Here is a 16,841-nt window from a genome sequence, read left to right as displayed (position 1 = left end):
CACACCAGAAGACTGGATGCAGGAAAGGGAATTTTTTGATTCATCCTAAAGGCAGAATGATAACTTTTGCATTCGAGCAGTAGTGCATATCCTTTAACTAAATACTGTCATTTCATGGCTTCCTTTAAATTAATAGGAATTTCTGAATAAAGATGCATATAAGAAAACTGGCCATCTAGGTAAACAAAAACAAATATGCATGAGATGATTGGTAGGGGTATAAATCTTGGTAACTTAGAGATGCAATGAAGAAAAGCTATGGGCAACTTTTCCAACTTCGATGGATTTAATAGCACATAACAGTAATTCAGATTAGAAGTCACAGAGAACAAGGATGCAATATCTACCAAGGAAGAAGCTCAGAGGCTTTCAGAGTGGTCAGTAGTTCAAGCACCCTTAATTACCCAGAAATTCAGACTGCATAAACACATCTTTGATTTCCTGAAGTCGATACCTGTATGAAAAGGCAAGTTGGTTTTTTATAACGCCACACTTTCAGAAGGCAGGAGAAGTGGAAATGGCAGGAGATGGTTACATCTAATCAAACTTTATTAGTATCCAATGGACTGAATGCTGTATTTGTTTAGGTACTTTTGTTTTCAGTGAGAACATTTAAAATTAATTATTAAGTCTTTTACCATCAAACAAATATCTTTATAACAGCAAAACAACTCAGTCATTTTCCAATTATTACAATTAATTAAAATGCTCCAGCAAGTTGTATTTTTTATTTTTTCAAAACAGGACAGAATTTTTGTTTTCAAAAGGGACTTGGATCCACAATGATCCATAGGATTCCTGACATTTTGTAATAAAATGTGAAAAGTTAAGCAAGAGTGGGTGTTCCCTGAACGTCTTGGTCATTTGTAAAATGTTTGAAGAAGGGAAATAATAATGTGTAAACTAGGCAAGTGTGATAAAAAATATTCTCCAAAAGTCATGTTATGTAGTATATTCAGTGAATTTAATGCACAGCTTCAATAGCATTTTCAGTAATTGATGGTATATTCTATACTAAGGGAGAATAATGGTATACTAAGATGGAAGCCACTTTTCATTTGATTACCATTCAGTTCCGATGAGTTGAAGGGAACTTTGAAATTGTCTCATGTTCCTACTATTAAGAGAACAGCTATAATCTTACCCAAGGATATATTTTATATTTTATATTTAGCTCCCTTTTGATTTTTTTTTGGTTCGCTTTGCCTTTATGTTCCTCCAAAAGTAATTTTCCTGTTGTCTTCTCACTAATGAGGAATGAATTGGTACAGATGAAATCAAATTCATTTTAAAAGGAAAAAGCAAAAATGTGATTCTCAGGGTAGATCAGTTCTACTGCTCATTTCTATCATTAGTTCAGAGTTTTTCACTTGTTAGTCATTTGTAGGCAATCATCTCATGCAAAATCATTTACCAGTAAAACACACTGACTTGGTGACTTGGTCAACTCTGCTCCTGTGCACTTCACATAGCTATTTACACAAGGGCAGAGTAAGTACAAATGCTGTAATTCTGATATGCAGTTATTTTTCATAGCTATTAATAGCTGATGAAAATCAAGTTTCCAAGTTTAAACTACCTATGAAAATAGATGCCAAGTGATGCTTATCCTTTCCCTGGTTATCTTCGGGTGAGAAAATACAGTATTCAGCTTCCATCACTTTATCGATCCACCATGGAAAATCTGACTGATTCAAGATTTACCTTATCAACTAAATGATCAGATAGGAAATTGAGCCAACATCTTGATCAGTCATTCTGCAAGCTTAAGAGATTGCATTTAAGAATGGGCTTTGTGTATTGAATCTGTAAGTAATACATAAACTAAGAGACTGGAGGAAAAGAGTTCTTCAGGATCTCTGGGAGAGCTATCTTCAGAGATAAATGCATTCAGATAACAACCAACCAACAGGAACAGAGGGTAAAAAAAGTGTGAAATCTGTTCAAGAAGAGAGGATTAACATATAGTACTTGTGTAATCACCTTTTGTCATAAAAGGCAACAGGAACACATTTTTGCTTCTCTAAGATTATAATCTCACAGAGAAAAAAAAAGGGGGACTCCTACAAACAAATCATAACTTACTAAGGAAAAACTACGACATTGTTAGCAATAATTAATGAAAAATCCATTGTCATTTTGGGGTCTTTATTTTTTCTGTACCTTTGTGTTCTGACAAAAGATGGATAGCCTAGAGCACAGGTAGCAGCATACGGAGATCCTTCACCTTGAGCTCTCCCTGCTTCCAACCAGTGGCCAAGGACTGCTGGCCCCGAAAAAACACCTTGTGACCTGTACGGGATGGGTTGGGTGCTCTCAGCCCAGCATCCATGCAGAAAATGCTAGGAACACACGTTTGATGCTAGTCACAAACCCCAGCAGCATTTTTGGCTGTGGAGCCAAGAATTTGCCACGGTACGACAAAGTATTTTCTGCCCACTTCCAGATCAGTTTTGAGACAAGGCAGCATATGGAAGCTTACTTGGCTGCAGCAGCCTCTGCCTGCTCTGTGCACCCCTGCCAACTGACTGGGATTGCATGTCTATCACTAGCTCTAAAATTCATATAACGTCAAATGTATATTGTGCATTTCACCTACTCCAGAGATGGAGCCTCCAACTTTCAGAAGAACAAATATCAAACTTGCTTTTCTATGTAGAGCAAACTGCCATTTTTTTCTTACACAGCCTTCAAATGATATGACTGTATCTCACTGTTGCATTTCATTAAGATATCAACTTTGATGCATTGCTAACACACAAATTCAACAAAATATTAAGATGAAATGACTTCGTGTAGGCTAGCAGAAGCCCAGCACAGCAGGAAGTAGGAATTGGAAGTGCTTAGACTATTCGCAATGGCTGCTTCTGGAGATGTGAGGCACTAGTTACATGTCTCAAAATAAAATACTCTCCGTTCAACCTCAGTTATCATGATACAACCCCTGAAGATACTGTTTGAAGCAAGGACAAATATCAAAGAAGTGACAAAATGAGCGTCTCTGAAAAGAAAGATGTAGTCTCGGTCCTTTATATTACCTTAAATGAAATAATTTAAGCTCTATAGCCTATATGTCTTTTTTTATTAATTCATGAGGTCCTTCTGAATTTCCCCTCATTGCTTTTCAGAAATATCTTAATGACAAGCAACAGGAGTCTTCCATACCTGTTACCATTTATTATTACCTGTCCTGTAGGATTCCCTAGAGATCCCGCAGGAGATCAAGAACTACTGTGGCACAAAGTGCTGTATACAAAAGCAGTAAAATACAATTCCAACAGCAAATATCTGCAATCAGGAATAGACAAGGGTGGCACAAAAGAAATAACCTCATTAGCGCCATTCAGCTGTACTAGTATTTCTAACTGAAATATACACATATTGCTTTTTTCTTTTTCTGTATTAATTCCTATGTAATAAAGAAGAAAAAAATATAGTCTTGCACTCCTTCACTGTTCCTTGCGTATTGCCTTTTGACTCCAGGTATTCACTTACCTCTGACTCAGGAAAAAATATTTCTTCAGGCCAGGATTAGGGATAATGATTGCACGCTAAGTGCAATCATTAGAAAAAGAGATGTGTCGTTATGTGCATAAAACCTTCTTGAACAGGGACCTTATGAGTTAATGGTGTGACTGGCAGGAATGTTGAATACGGGAAAATTGCTTCAGGTCTGTTGTGTAAGGGACAGATTTAGAGGGAGCAGGGACTTGCCAGACACCGCGATTCCTGATAGCACACTGCAGAGGGATGAGTATCCTCGTACATAAAGACTTCTGACAGCGTGGACACTTCCCTGGCTTTGGAGAGAGAAAAAGGTCATGTAATTAACAGAGAAAAATATAGAAATGCCTAATCAGCCAGCACTATTGCAATGCTTCAGCTTTTGTGGCTGACACGACAAGTTCCCCCTCCTGCATCCCCAGGCCCAAGTACCCTCTGGTAGCATGCTGACCTGGCAGGAGCTGCTGCTCAGACATCTTGCTACACTGCCACTGTCCTCCTTCCTTATAAAGATAGAAGAAAAAAGGAAAATATACTATAACATGATACATAAAGAAGAAAATCTTTCAGGGGAAGGGAGGGGAGGCAGGGCTGCAGCAGCTGGCAGGCGCACCCCAGCGCCCGACTGCTCCTCTCATCCCACCCATCTGCACCAGACGCTCCCACGATCCCAATTTGAGAGGATAAATAAGCACTGGTCTCTGGCATCTCTGAACATGACAGAAAACTTCTTTACGGCTAAAATTGTATGTGCTTTAGGAAGATACTCAGTGTAGGGTCTCAGTTTTAAAGCAGTTGGAAAATCGATGTAAAATCTCAGCCCAGGTTTTTTTTTTTCTTTTTGGCCTGCAGGCGTTTCTAATCATGGAACATCACTTTCCTGCCAAGACAAATTCTACCTCTTGCTTTTATTTTCCCATGCCACTTCCTGTGCCAATCAGCCCTTCAATTCTCCTGCAAATCCTGCTAGAAACGCTCTTCTTCAGCTTCTCTTTTCATCACGGATTTCTCCTCTAGCACCGCATCCTACTGTACGCAGATTGTAACCTTCACCTTAAATGTTAACCTTGGTATCCTGTTGATAAAAATGGTACACGCTGCTAAACAACGGGTGCTGCTAAATAACGAGAGAGAAACATTTTCCCCAGTATTTCTGTTTCTGTGTGGTGATATCATGTGGCTCATCATGTGGACGAGCTAACAGATTATTCCCTTGCACATTATACTGTATTTATTGTACTCTCCTTTTTCTCCTTATTTTATAAGAAATGAGTACAGTGGAGGTTCAAATGCATGTTTGAACAGGGTAATTCACAAAAGGAAAGAGCCAGCTGTATCTATAAAGGATCTGGTTGTGGCCCCTTTAATTCTGTGACCATAAATGCTTCTTGCAATCAGCTATGAGGCTTCTGTGAGCTGCTGCTCACAGAAATTTTTCCACCAGGACTGAGCACACCACCAGTACCATGTTTCAACAGAACAGCTGGTGCTTAAAAGGCTGGTAATTACAATTTTATTCAAAAAATCAGAACTGGTGGAGCTAAGAAGATCATTGATTCAGATGGATGACCTTGAAAGGCAGATTGCAATGAACTTGTTGAACTTCTGAAAAAGCAAAAAAATTAAATAAAAATAGAGCTCTACAACATTTCTGGTACTTTCTTACAACAAGCTACAATCTTCAATTTCCCCCCAAATACTGTCATCATGAAAATTGACAAAAAAAAAAATTCTGAAAAGCGTCATTATTGTACTATTCCTTCCAAGGGTAGGGATGACGTTCTAAAAACTTTACTTCCCTGTAATTAAAAGCTCCGCAAAATTTTAGGTTTGAAGCAGTAGCTCACACTAATGGCGTATTTTATAGAAACAAGAACACAAAAGAGCTGTAGTGGTTTGGGAAATGGACAGGCAGTTCATCTAGCCCAGTAACCCATCTCTGACTGTGGCCATAAGCTCTTGCCCAAAGAAGAACATGAGATTACAGCAAAGCTACAGTAATATTTCTTGTTAACGCTTCCCCAGCCTCCAAGGGTTCGGGATTCAGACCCAAAACATCAGTGCATTTCATCTGGTGATCCTGTCCAGCTTCTGAAACCTACATTGACCCACAGTGTCTGCAGCATCCTGCTGCAGAGTTGTACAGCTGAGCTATGCGTTGTGTGAAACACAGGATCACTGGGTAATTCAGATTGGAAGGGACCTCAGAAGGTCTCTAGTCCAACCTCCTGCTCACAGCAGGGTCAGCTACGAGGTTAAGCCAGGTTGCTCAGGGCTTTAACCCGCTGGGTATTGAAAACCTCTGTGGGCAGAGACCACACAACCTCCTTGTTCCAACATGTCATTAGTCTCATCAGGAAAGTATTTTCCTTTACAGCCAGTCAGATCTGCCTCTTCAGCTCAGTATCACTTCATAGTTATCGTCCTTTGTTTTCCTGCCATGCACTGCCAGGAAGACCCTGGCTCCAGCTTTTCAGTAACCTAACCAGCAGGAACTGGTGCTGGTTGGTAGGTACTAGTTAGTTAGTATTGGTTAGTAGGTACTGCTGCTAGATTTCACCAGAGCCATCCCTTTCCCAGGCTGAAGACGCCCTGGTCCCTCAGTATCTCCTTGAAGGGCAAGTGCCCCAGCTCTGACCATCATGGTGGCCCTCCGCCGAACTCACTCCAGTTTATCGATGTCTTTCTTGTATTGTAGGGCCCAAAAGTGGGCGCAGCATTCCAGCTGTGCTCTAATGAGTGCTGAGTGAAGGGGGATAATCTCTTGGCCATGGTGCTCCTATTGACACAGCTGAGCATGCTCGTGGCCTTCCCCACTGGCACGGCACGCAGCTGACCCATGTTTTTGCCTGCTGTCAGCCAGGAGCCCCAGTCCTTTCCTGCAGAGCTGCTCCCCAGCCACTCGCCCCCTCCCCGGACCCATGCAGCTGTTAACCCAGGGCCCTCTGCGTCCGTAATTCACATTAGGATGTAGCATTAGGCTACTCCCTGTTTCCTTCTCTATTCCAAATTACTCCTTGTAGTCTGTTGGCTTGCTTTGAGTATTTAGCTAATAGTTGCCTAAAACCACATATATTATAGCTCCTAGATCTAACTCCCGAGTTAGAAACTCCCACTGTTACATTTGTGAAATTAAGACTGTTTTTCCCCACGTACCTGGAATTACATTTATCCACACTGAATTTTATCTGCTATTTTAATATCCAGTTACTGAATTTTGTAAAAACAGTCACACAAGAAATACATCAAAAAACATTTGCAAAGTGTGTATTGGATTCACACTGTTTATATTTCTGCAGATAAAGCAGATAAACCTGCTTGTAAGGCTTTTTGATGTTCTGTAGTAACCACAGACCCCAGTTCCAAGTACATTTAGAGATGACACACTGCTTTTTATCATAGTGATCAGCTTCATGATGCTGCTGAATTCATCTGGTGTTGCCTGTGTAACGTACCTACTAATGTCTCACTTTCACCTTGGATTGAGGACACATACACTGCTAATATAGATGGCATGAAGCTGCTCCATGTTCTAGCATTGAAGTATTTGCAGACTACCAAGATGTCACTTGTCATATATTTGCTTAACATGTAGCATCCTGAAGGGCTGCCAAAGTATGTATAAACATTATAAAAAAGAAATCCAGAGGAAACAATATTTCATTTAAGACAATTCTTCACGTTCGTGCTCCAAATATTTTAAAAGGGGAAACTGAAAGTTGAAACTAAAAAAGGTATGATACCAGAGGAGTCAGTCACGTATCGCGAAGTCGAACTACTGTGAAATAGCCAATGTGCTACTGCTCATCCCATCACATTACGTAGTTACAACCTCTTAAAACCATGACTCTTGCCAGATAACTACAGTGCATAAATAACCTTGTGTCTTCCATTTATTTTTCAGAAGGAAGGAATAAATATTACACGGCAGGAAGGGGCATGCTCTCAGGATAAACTCGGGCGTCTTTGTTCAGAGATGTGACTCTGCTGCAGCTGAGGGTCTCACCCTAAATGATCTGATGTGGAAGACTGTATTAGTGGTGCCATGGCATTTTAGTTTCAGCCCTTGGTGTGCGTGCTGACACTGTTACACGGGTCTCGGACCACTGGGTTTTCTGCAGTCTTCCTGCTGCACACCATTTCCAGATGTCCCATCTCCAGCGATACCCAAGGGCTTGACTAGCAGCATGTGACGATGCTCTACATGATGAGTAATTACTGAGCTCTGCTGCAATCCCACCTCCTGTCCCCTGTTTAAATGCGTATGCACTACCCAGGCAAATTGTGGCAAATTGGTGCAATTAGCCTGTGCATCAAGAAAACACTGTTCTAATGGGGAATATCAATGAAGGGACCTTGCCAGGTTTTCCTGATACCTGGAGTTATACCTGTATCTATTAAGTGAACACAAACACATACACATACATATATATACCTATACATTCATATACATATATATACACATGCATACATACATGCAGTTTAACAGGCTGTACAACTTTTCTTCGAAGCTGTTGGTGCTGGAAAGCGAGCTAATCATTCCATGCTGGCCATCAAGCCACTACATGGTTATCATGCTAATCAAAGTCCGCTCTGAAATGCTGTTTAGTTTCATTACCATCACAAAGGAGCAGCTAAAGGATATCTAAGGCAGGCTGGGCGGGGAGGCGGGGAGCGAATGCTCTGAGACACTATAATCTATTTGAACAGCCATGTTTATTGGAAACAGGAGGGGGCATTGTTTAGCGTAAGCTGGTATCAATCACTGATTGGTTTCTCTCCCTTGTTATTAATGCGCAGGCAGGCGGACAGGGAAGAATAAGCTCTGTGGAAGGACAGACAGCTCCCCACTAAAGAGGGGAAAGGTTTGGTAGCTGCCCCCCCTCACCAGATGGGCTCCTGCAACCTAGCATAAATACTAATTTTTTCCCAGACTAGGACAGAGAAGTGATAACATCTCAATGCCAGAATGATTCTTTGTTCTTCTGCAAAGTTTTGTGCCTTTTTTGTATATGTAGATTGAATTGGTTTTCGAGGGTAGGGATAAGACCCTCCATCCAGCAGAGTAGCAGGCAGTATTATAATATAAATAAGTAATATTGCCTCGCTAACTATGCTTTGCTAGCCTCTGTGTAGGTGTAAATGTTTTAAGTGTGTTATTGAATGGCTGTCTTTCACTTTTTATTAAAGAAACACACCCTTTCTCTTTAGAAGAAACTTGTCTGAATGGCTTGCTAATTTTTTCTGTTTTGACTTAGGGCTGCCAAATTAAAAGTGAACATTGACCTCAGAGGAATTACAAGTGTCCGCAGTTATCATTCTGCAATAGATCACAGGTGTGGAGGCTACAACCTCTTCTGGTGCTGTAAAGCTACTGGTAAGAACAACGTAGGCAACAAACTGCAGGGCTTCGATGCAACAAATATAGCCGTACAAAAAATTTCCCAGGCTCCCTGATTTTGGCTGGAAAGCTCATTACGGAGCCACAGTTGCATACATTCGTGATGAATGCTGGAGGATGCTTTTCATTATACTTACACTTAAACTGTGAAGCAAACAAGAATTTCCTGTCATGTCAGTTAGATCGAAAAAGTACTTACACATGCAAATAAATCTAAAAATGCCACAGCCTCAAAACAGATCATCTCTGCTTTCCTATTAAAAACATCAGTGTACTTGTTCATAATGAATCAAAATGCTTGCTCGGGGTTGGATGTTTAAAATAAAAAATGGACATGTTTTCTTCTGCTGAGTTCTGAAAAATCCCAAACCATACCTGCTATCAGATCTCATAAGCTAAATGAGTTTTGATTAGGTCAATACTTGGTTGGAAAGACAAAGCAGGTGCATCAGAAAGGAAATACTCATCAGTAGAGAGCAGACTCCAGTATTTGAAAGGGCACTATGCCATTGCAAGTCTTCAGGTTGACACAGACAGCTAAGCTCTGCGTGGCTTTCTAGAGGAGTAAGGACGTTAAAACTGGCATGACTATATTCCGTTACCTGTCCATCTTCAAGGGATCTCTGAACTTGGGCCCTTATGTCAGTCTTTTCTTTCCTGCTATTATAATACAAACTGGTACCAAATTTCTTTGAGATTACTAAATTTCTGTCACAAATGTACTGAGATTTCTATACAGTTTTTGGTGAGATGGCTGACCAAAAAGTGACAATTGATAGCAAGGTTTACCCAGGAGAACTGACTTTGCAGGACTCCAACATAAACAAGGCAAAAAAACACAGACTAAAGTATCCAAATATTAGAAAGAAATCAAGCCTCAAAGCCTGGGGGGTGTCTTCTCTTTTCCAGGCAGCCTCCTTCTTTTCGGTTCCCCAGCACGATTTTCAAATCAGAGGGGGCAGGGGAAGTTGACAATAATTCTTATTAAAATGGTAGTTCTTGTGCATATTCTTGTCCATATGTAAGTGGACGGAAACATTTCAAGCTGAAGGGACTGTCAAAAAAGCGAGACATTCTGGTTCCTTGTGAGCCCATGATCAGAGAGTTGTTCAAGTACTTGCCCTGAGCTTCTCATTCAGGATGAACTTTTTGTCTTAAGCATCAAATCTTTTCCTTCTTACAGATAGGAACTGATTGATGTGGGTTCTGCATTTCTGGCCTAGTGACTGTGCTTGAAATGGCAATATTATTTTTGGAACGCAGAAACGATGTTCCTGCAGACAGATAAGTTTCTACTAAAAGAAGCAGAGAAAACAAGCATAGAAAACCTCCATAGATCTCAGCCACTGGTGGGTTTCTCTGACTAAGAAACAAAATTTATGCTAACTCATGCCTATTTTCTAGTAAGAACAGGAGACGGCATGTGGGCAGGTCACTCAACACTCAGTGACGAGCAGTGATACTCAGTTTTGATTTTAGGAAATACCTGATATACTACATGCCATTTAGGTAACTGTCTACTACGCAGGTATGATTTCATGTTTAACACAAAGACAGGCTGGAGAAACAGAGACCACCTCAGCTGGAAGCTCCTCTGGAACAGTATCACTGCCACGAAGTTTCATTCGGTGCAGTTTTGCTTCTATTTATAGGCCCCCATTGCTCTTACAACTGAGAAGTCCAATGGGCTGCAAACAAGTTGTGATCACTTTCAGTCAACTCTGAATGACAAACAGTTCACATTATAAATTCTTCGCCACTAAATTGTCTGCTGCTAATTGCTCTTTTGCATGTAATTATCAGTGAGGATTTAATAAGTATGGAAATACTATTACATGCCAAAAAGTAAAAATAAAATGAGAAAAAGCAGACTTAAAGAATGTCTGGCAGACAAACTCTTTAATTAATTCTGGAACACCATATTGGCTGATGTCTCTTTCAGTGAACATCTCTGGCACAGAGATGAAGTTTTATAATACTTCAAGAAAAACAAGCAATACATTTGCTTCTACAGCTATAAAGCTTTTTTTGGCCTTTGTCTCCAGGTTATAAATTTGAAGAGAACATCCATATAGGTGAGAACAAGACTGAACACATCGAGGGAACCATAGAAAATCTCCACATGTCTTGAGAAGAGTAACTTCTAATAAAGCACCAATTCAAATGAGAGGCGAAACCTAGGAGGGGTTTTGAACTGCCACAAGGCTTTTAGGCACAGCTCTGGCTTTTGCTTTCTTTCCATGGTCTGTCTCTTAAACAACCACGTGGGTTATGCTGCAGGTAAAACGCAGGAGATGGGGATGAAGAAACAGAATTATCCTCTCAAGGATTTTCCTCTTGTTTCTGATTAGGAAGAAAAGATGGAGATGGACAAATAACTTTGCAGTGACACTTTCTGCCTTCTGTCCAATGGCAACAGAAGTTGAAATAGCCTTGAAACGTCCCACCTGTGATCACAGTCATTAGATAATACTGATCTGCATATAATTACACTCAGCAGATAATAAGACTGTACACAAACATAGTAAGGGTCCCAAATCCAGATCCCGTGTGGTTAATAGCTAAACTACTGTTTGCCACTGTGAGAGAAAAAATCCTACTTCATGTATTCCCCTAAGCTATCAAAGAAAATGAAGTGGAAGGAAGATTTGGTATTTCGTCGACTTGATTTTCACTACATTTCTCTAAAGGGAAAACATCTCAATTTAGGGTTGTTAAGCAGGTTAATGACCTGTTGCACAAGACTGAAGAATAAATTATTACTGAGACATGAGATGAGTAGAATGCAAATCTTGAAAGTATTTTCTTGAGTGGAAAGAATTAGATTTCTTGCTTTACTTTCCTTAGTGGCTGTTTTTTTTAGCTGTCATTTAGTGGTGCTATGTAGATCTGAAGATGCCTTTCTAACGTTCATGAAGAATATAAAAACAAAAGTGGCAAGTTTGGCTAAGCAAAAAGCTGTAGGTGGGAAGCGTTACAAGCTTTATTTTGCTATTCCTGGCCCCATTCCTCAATGTAAATCTGTTGCCCAAAGGGAAACAACCTATGGAACTAAAGATAATTTTGTTCTTGGTGCCTGCTCCAGTCTATGTTATTTCTTTCTCCAAGGATTAGTAGGGTGACAATTATGGTGAGCCATTTTGTATGCGATATAATAGCTGTTTACCAGGAAATCTGAGACCAATTCGCCGAGAGCAGATGCGGCAACCGAATTCAATCACTGTTGTATTCACTTTTTCTGGATTTGAATTGCTACCCGAGATGCAAAAGAGGCCATGCCCAATCGTGAGCACACTGAGCCTTCTAGATCTTCATACCTGGTTGCATTATTAGTAGCAGAAAGAGACGTCACACTTCAGTACCTTTGCGTTTGGCCAAAGGAACTCTGAAGACATTCTGGTACGCTCTATTTATGTCAGCAAGATTTTTTTGACGTAGTTCCTTAGGCATAGGTTTGCTTACTACCATTACAGAGGATGGTTTCAGTCTGGGAGCTGTTGTAACTCATATATGAAATCAAAGTGAAATTTGCAGACTTCTCCCTTTTTGCGGGTTCATTATTAATTGCTCTGAAATATCATTACTGAAACTCTAAAATGAAGCTAACACCGCCAGGATGGATTTGATGTCTGTTTTCCCTGAAAGATTTCTGCATTCCTTTAGTGACTGATTTTGTGATGAGATAAATCTCTGGAAGGCATAGCTTTTGTTTTCAGATCTTTTTCTTTTTTTTGCTTTCTAAACTAGAACAGGAAAAGAACAAACCCTAGCTGATTGGATCGCCTTAGCAGCATATTTCTTCAGGACTTCTGCATCAGAGCAAATTAGATCATTCTGCACTGATGTGATATATAATTCCCATATCTTCTGTGCCATCAGCTCTGTGGGTTTGGTTTGAAGGGATAAGAATTAAGCGGCAGCATTTGAGTGAAATTGTTTTTATTATTGGAATCACAAGATTTTTTTACAGGCAAAAGAAAAACTACCACAACTGGCACACAACATGACTCAACCTTACATATTGGGAACTTTAATTCCATCAGCATCAATTGGACATGAAGCACATCCATTGCTTGGAGTCTTTATTTTTATGTAGCCCTACTAGCAAGAAGAAACTATTTTCTGTCTGCAATTCAGCGCACACTGGTTTTATTATTTCCTTTAACTCTTGCCCATGTTTAAATCACTGCTTATTAAATAATCTTCCAGCATTTCCTTTTTAAGTGTGTCTTGGTGCATCAGTTGAGCACAGCTAAGTTAAGTTAAAGACTGGATCTACTGCTTGAAAATATTCACTGATAGCAAGTAATGAAAAAGTAATGACAGCTGAAACAATAACTGTCTATAAAAATCTGATTTCAGCTGTTGTTGAACTTGTTGATCTTTAGTGAAAAACGAAGTATGAACTTTAATGGCATATCACTCTGACTGCATTTTCCATCACTGCATTATGGGTTATGATTGCTACAATTTTTCTCCTCCTACTGTAAAAGATGACTCTTTGGAACAAGAAGGGCTGATTGCTCCATTAGTTTCTGATATCACTCATTTCTTTTGCACTTTGTTTGCATTCCCTAATCACTGGAAATGCCCTGGAAATCTTACATCATTTGATGACCCAAGCACAGAATATTTTTTTGCTGAAGCTCTATTTTGGTCCCATTCCTTATTCTTTAGGCATTTATACTCAGCATAAATTATGATGGCTTTTAAGATGAGACATATGAATTATGGTAAATAGATTTTAAACCTCTTGCACTAGATTTTCATAAGAACTATTGGTAGACAAAACAAATATGCATGAGATGATAGATAGCAAGTTTGGTGGATTTCAGCTGAAAGTAACTCTGAATGTATATCAAGACTGTAGGGTCTAACAACACATAAAATTGAATTACTAGCTTCCATTTTGAATCATCACCTGATCCTGTTTACACAGAAATTTTACTCCCTGACGGGAAAAAAGATGAAAAGCTGGGGCTTGCTTGACTCTATATGCCACCAACCATATGTGCCAAACGAGAGACAGCTTGAATAAATGATCTTGTCAAAACAGAAAGTATCACTAAGGAGGCAACACTGAAGGACCAAGTGATTCATATCAGTTTGTTAAAACCATATTCAGTCATTCCTCTTTTGCCTTTTTGTCAAGGGCTCTGATTAGTCTGCTTTTTCATATTAAAAACATGTGAATGTAGATAATTCTATAGTTTACTACTGTTGAATGTTACTGAGCTTATGTCCATAAAGGAATTATTGTAGAATAAGATCTGTACAAAGTTAAAGAATAATAGCTGTCATCAAATAACTTTCTTACAGGAATATTATTTTACATGAAGAGTACCCACATCATGAGCTTTCTGCAAATATTCTAAAAGACATATGCTGGGGAACACCTCCACGTACAAAACTTATTTTTCAGAAACATCTGCTGTTCTTACCTTCTTATCGCTCTTACGCTATATTCTACAGACATCAAGAAGGATGCTGAATTTGTGCTTGACATAAAGATTACTTTAACAACAATGCCATTAATAGGGGTGAGGGTGGCAGGGAGTAAAGTACTTAACAGATATGACAGTGAAAGAATAAAGTATTTAACAGTGAGAACCTATAGCTTCTTGGGGTACCTAAGTGGTTTTTGGATGAATATAGAATTACTTATGTGACTGAAACATTAATAATACAGATAGATTATTGTAGAGAAATCTAGGACAAAACTATAGCCTTTTTCTTTTTTCTGCTATAAAACTTACAGGCTCAGCATATTCACAAGCTTCAAAAAGTATTTTATGATGAAGATCCACAGTAAAGCTCAAACTGAAGACAAAGAATTCCTAATTCGGTAGGCCTAGCTACAGAAATAAACAAAAAATGTCATTTGATAACATATGTGACCCCAAGTGGCAGTTTCTTTTCAACAGATGTAGTTTAATCTTTGAGCAGCAGGTGCAAAAGTTGTCTTGAGGCAGAAGCCACAAACAGAGCAATTTTACAGGAGACGTTTTACTCGGTGGGAAATGTAGGAATAACTGCGACATGCAGCTCTTTTCCTTTCTGTCTTTCAACAGTGGATCATACACGAACCAATGCTTTATCTTGAAAGACATATACATATGTATTCCTATCCATCTCCCCCAGACTAGAACATGGCTCAGCATAATATTTCCTCCTTTGGTCAGTGTTTAGCAATTGATGTGAAAAAGTCTTTCAACAGCAGCAGATCATACATGACCCAATGCTTTATCCTGAAAGACACATATATATCTATATATATATATAGATATATTCCTATCCACCTGCCCCAGATTAGAACATGATTCAGCATAATATTTCCTCCTTTGGTCAGCGTTTAGCTATTGATGTGAACATGGATTTTCACTCCGTTCAGTTTCTAATCACTCAAAGGAACACGTTTGTTTTGAATTACCTATCTGGACATCGAGGTGGTTGCTAATAACAGATAATCAAATGGATTTAATGCTGCGTTTGATCAGTTCCCAATGTTCTGGAAGTGTGTTCAACACGCCAGGATTTGCTTAATTTTGCAGATGTGTCAATTAGGGTTTTACCCTGTCGGATGCTGAAAATGGCATTAAGTTGTACAGCGCTAACTTGAGCTAAGAACTTTGACGAACTGGGCTCTCATTAAGGAAACTGAAAAATTACTTTTTTTCCTGACCTCTGAAGCACGTAAAATAAATATACTATTTATAGAAAGGTCTAAGCCTCAGACCTTACACAGTGACCAAGTGATACAGATTTTCTTCCTGCTTGATGCACCTTCAATAAACAATAACAACTTTCTCCAGCACAGTACGTAAGCACACACTTAATGTGAGGCCATAAGAATACTTTGGTTGGTTTAGAATTAAGCAACGTGCTTAAGTGCTTTGCTGCATTTAAGCTAGACTTCAGTCAACAAAGATGGCTCACACAACGCAACTGTGTTCTACAATTCACTTTTCTCCCAGAAGCTTGAAATACCATGGACCACTGCCAACCTTCTTTGCCTGCCCTGCAGGTACTGCACCACCAGATGAGTCAACTCAAGGAAATGTAATTTTGGAGTTGGCTTCTTGTAACAAAAACTCTATGCATCAATTTGTGGACAAATAGTTCTGAACAGAAAAAAATGACTCCCACAGGTATTCCTGACCTTCTAGTAATGTCCTGGTCCTGACCATTGACTAACGTGGGGTATTTCCATTGCAATAAAATAGCTATATTTACAAGCTAACCTTGAAGCATGTACAAACTATTCCTCCAAGACGGTATCACAGCTTCTCAGCTAGATGCCTCAGACTATACGCTGCTAAGGGATAATGACATTTCTCTTTCAGCCTCAGTTGCTGATGCTGTGTAAATTTAACATAATACAAATCTCACACTGTTCCTGGCCTTTGCTGGGTTCCCAAAATGACCCTGTTAACACCACCTAGAAAAGCAGAGCGGACGAGAGAGCAACAAATGGAAGAAACACAAGAAAAGGACCTGAGAGCAATGAGCCTCTGCGGTTTATTCACAACGGCAAACGTGGAAGGGAAACCATCCTGTATCTCAGCAGGACAACAAACTCAGCCACGCACAAGGCTGGCAGATTACAGCAAGTGCTTTTCCATTTGTTCCTCTGCTTCTTGGCAGCACAGGCTTTGGGGGAGAGTGAGGGGACACTGGCTCCTGCTCTCACAGAGGTTCTGTCTGGGCAGCACACTTTGATGACCTCCCGATGAAGGAGCAGGCTGCAAAACTGCATCTTTCTCCCGTCTATGCCCATTGCGGCTGCAGACAGTGCTACTATTCACAGCAGGACAAAGGGACTGCAAAAAGGCCACCAGATCAGCTTTTTCACACAGAGTACGCACTGGCGTAAATGATGATGTCAGGTACAAGAAAATCAACAAACAAGCTTATTTCTTTCTATTGCTAGAGAAAG

This window comes from Opisthocomus hoazin, chromosome 8 (genome assembly GCF_030867145.1).
Source record: "Opisthocomus hoazin isolate bOpiHoa1 chromosome 8, bOpiHoa1.hap1, whole genome shotgun sequence".
Lineage (NCBI taxonomy): Eukaryota > Metazoa > Chordata > Aves > Opisthocomiformes > Opisthocomidae > Opisthocomus > Opisthocomus hoazin.
The sequence above is the reverse complement of the archived record's forward strand: the minus strand, read 5'-3'. Positions refer to the sequence as shown.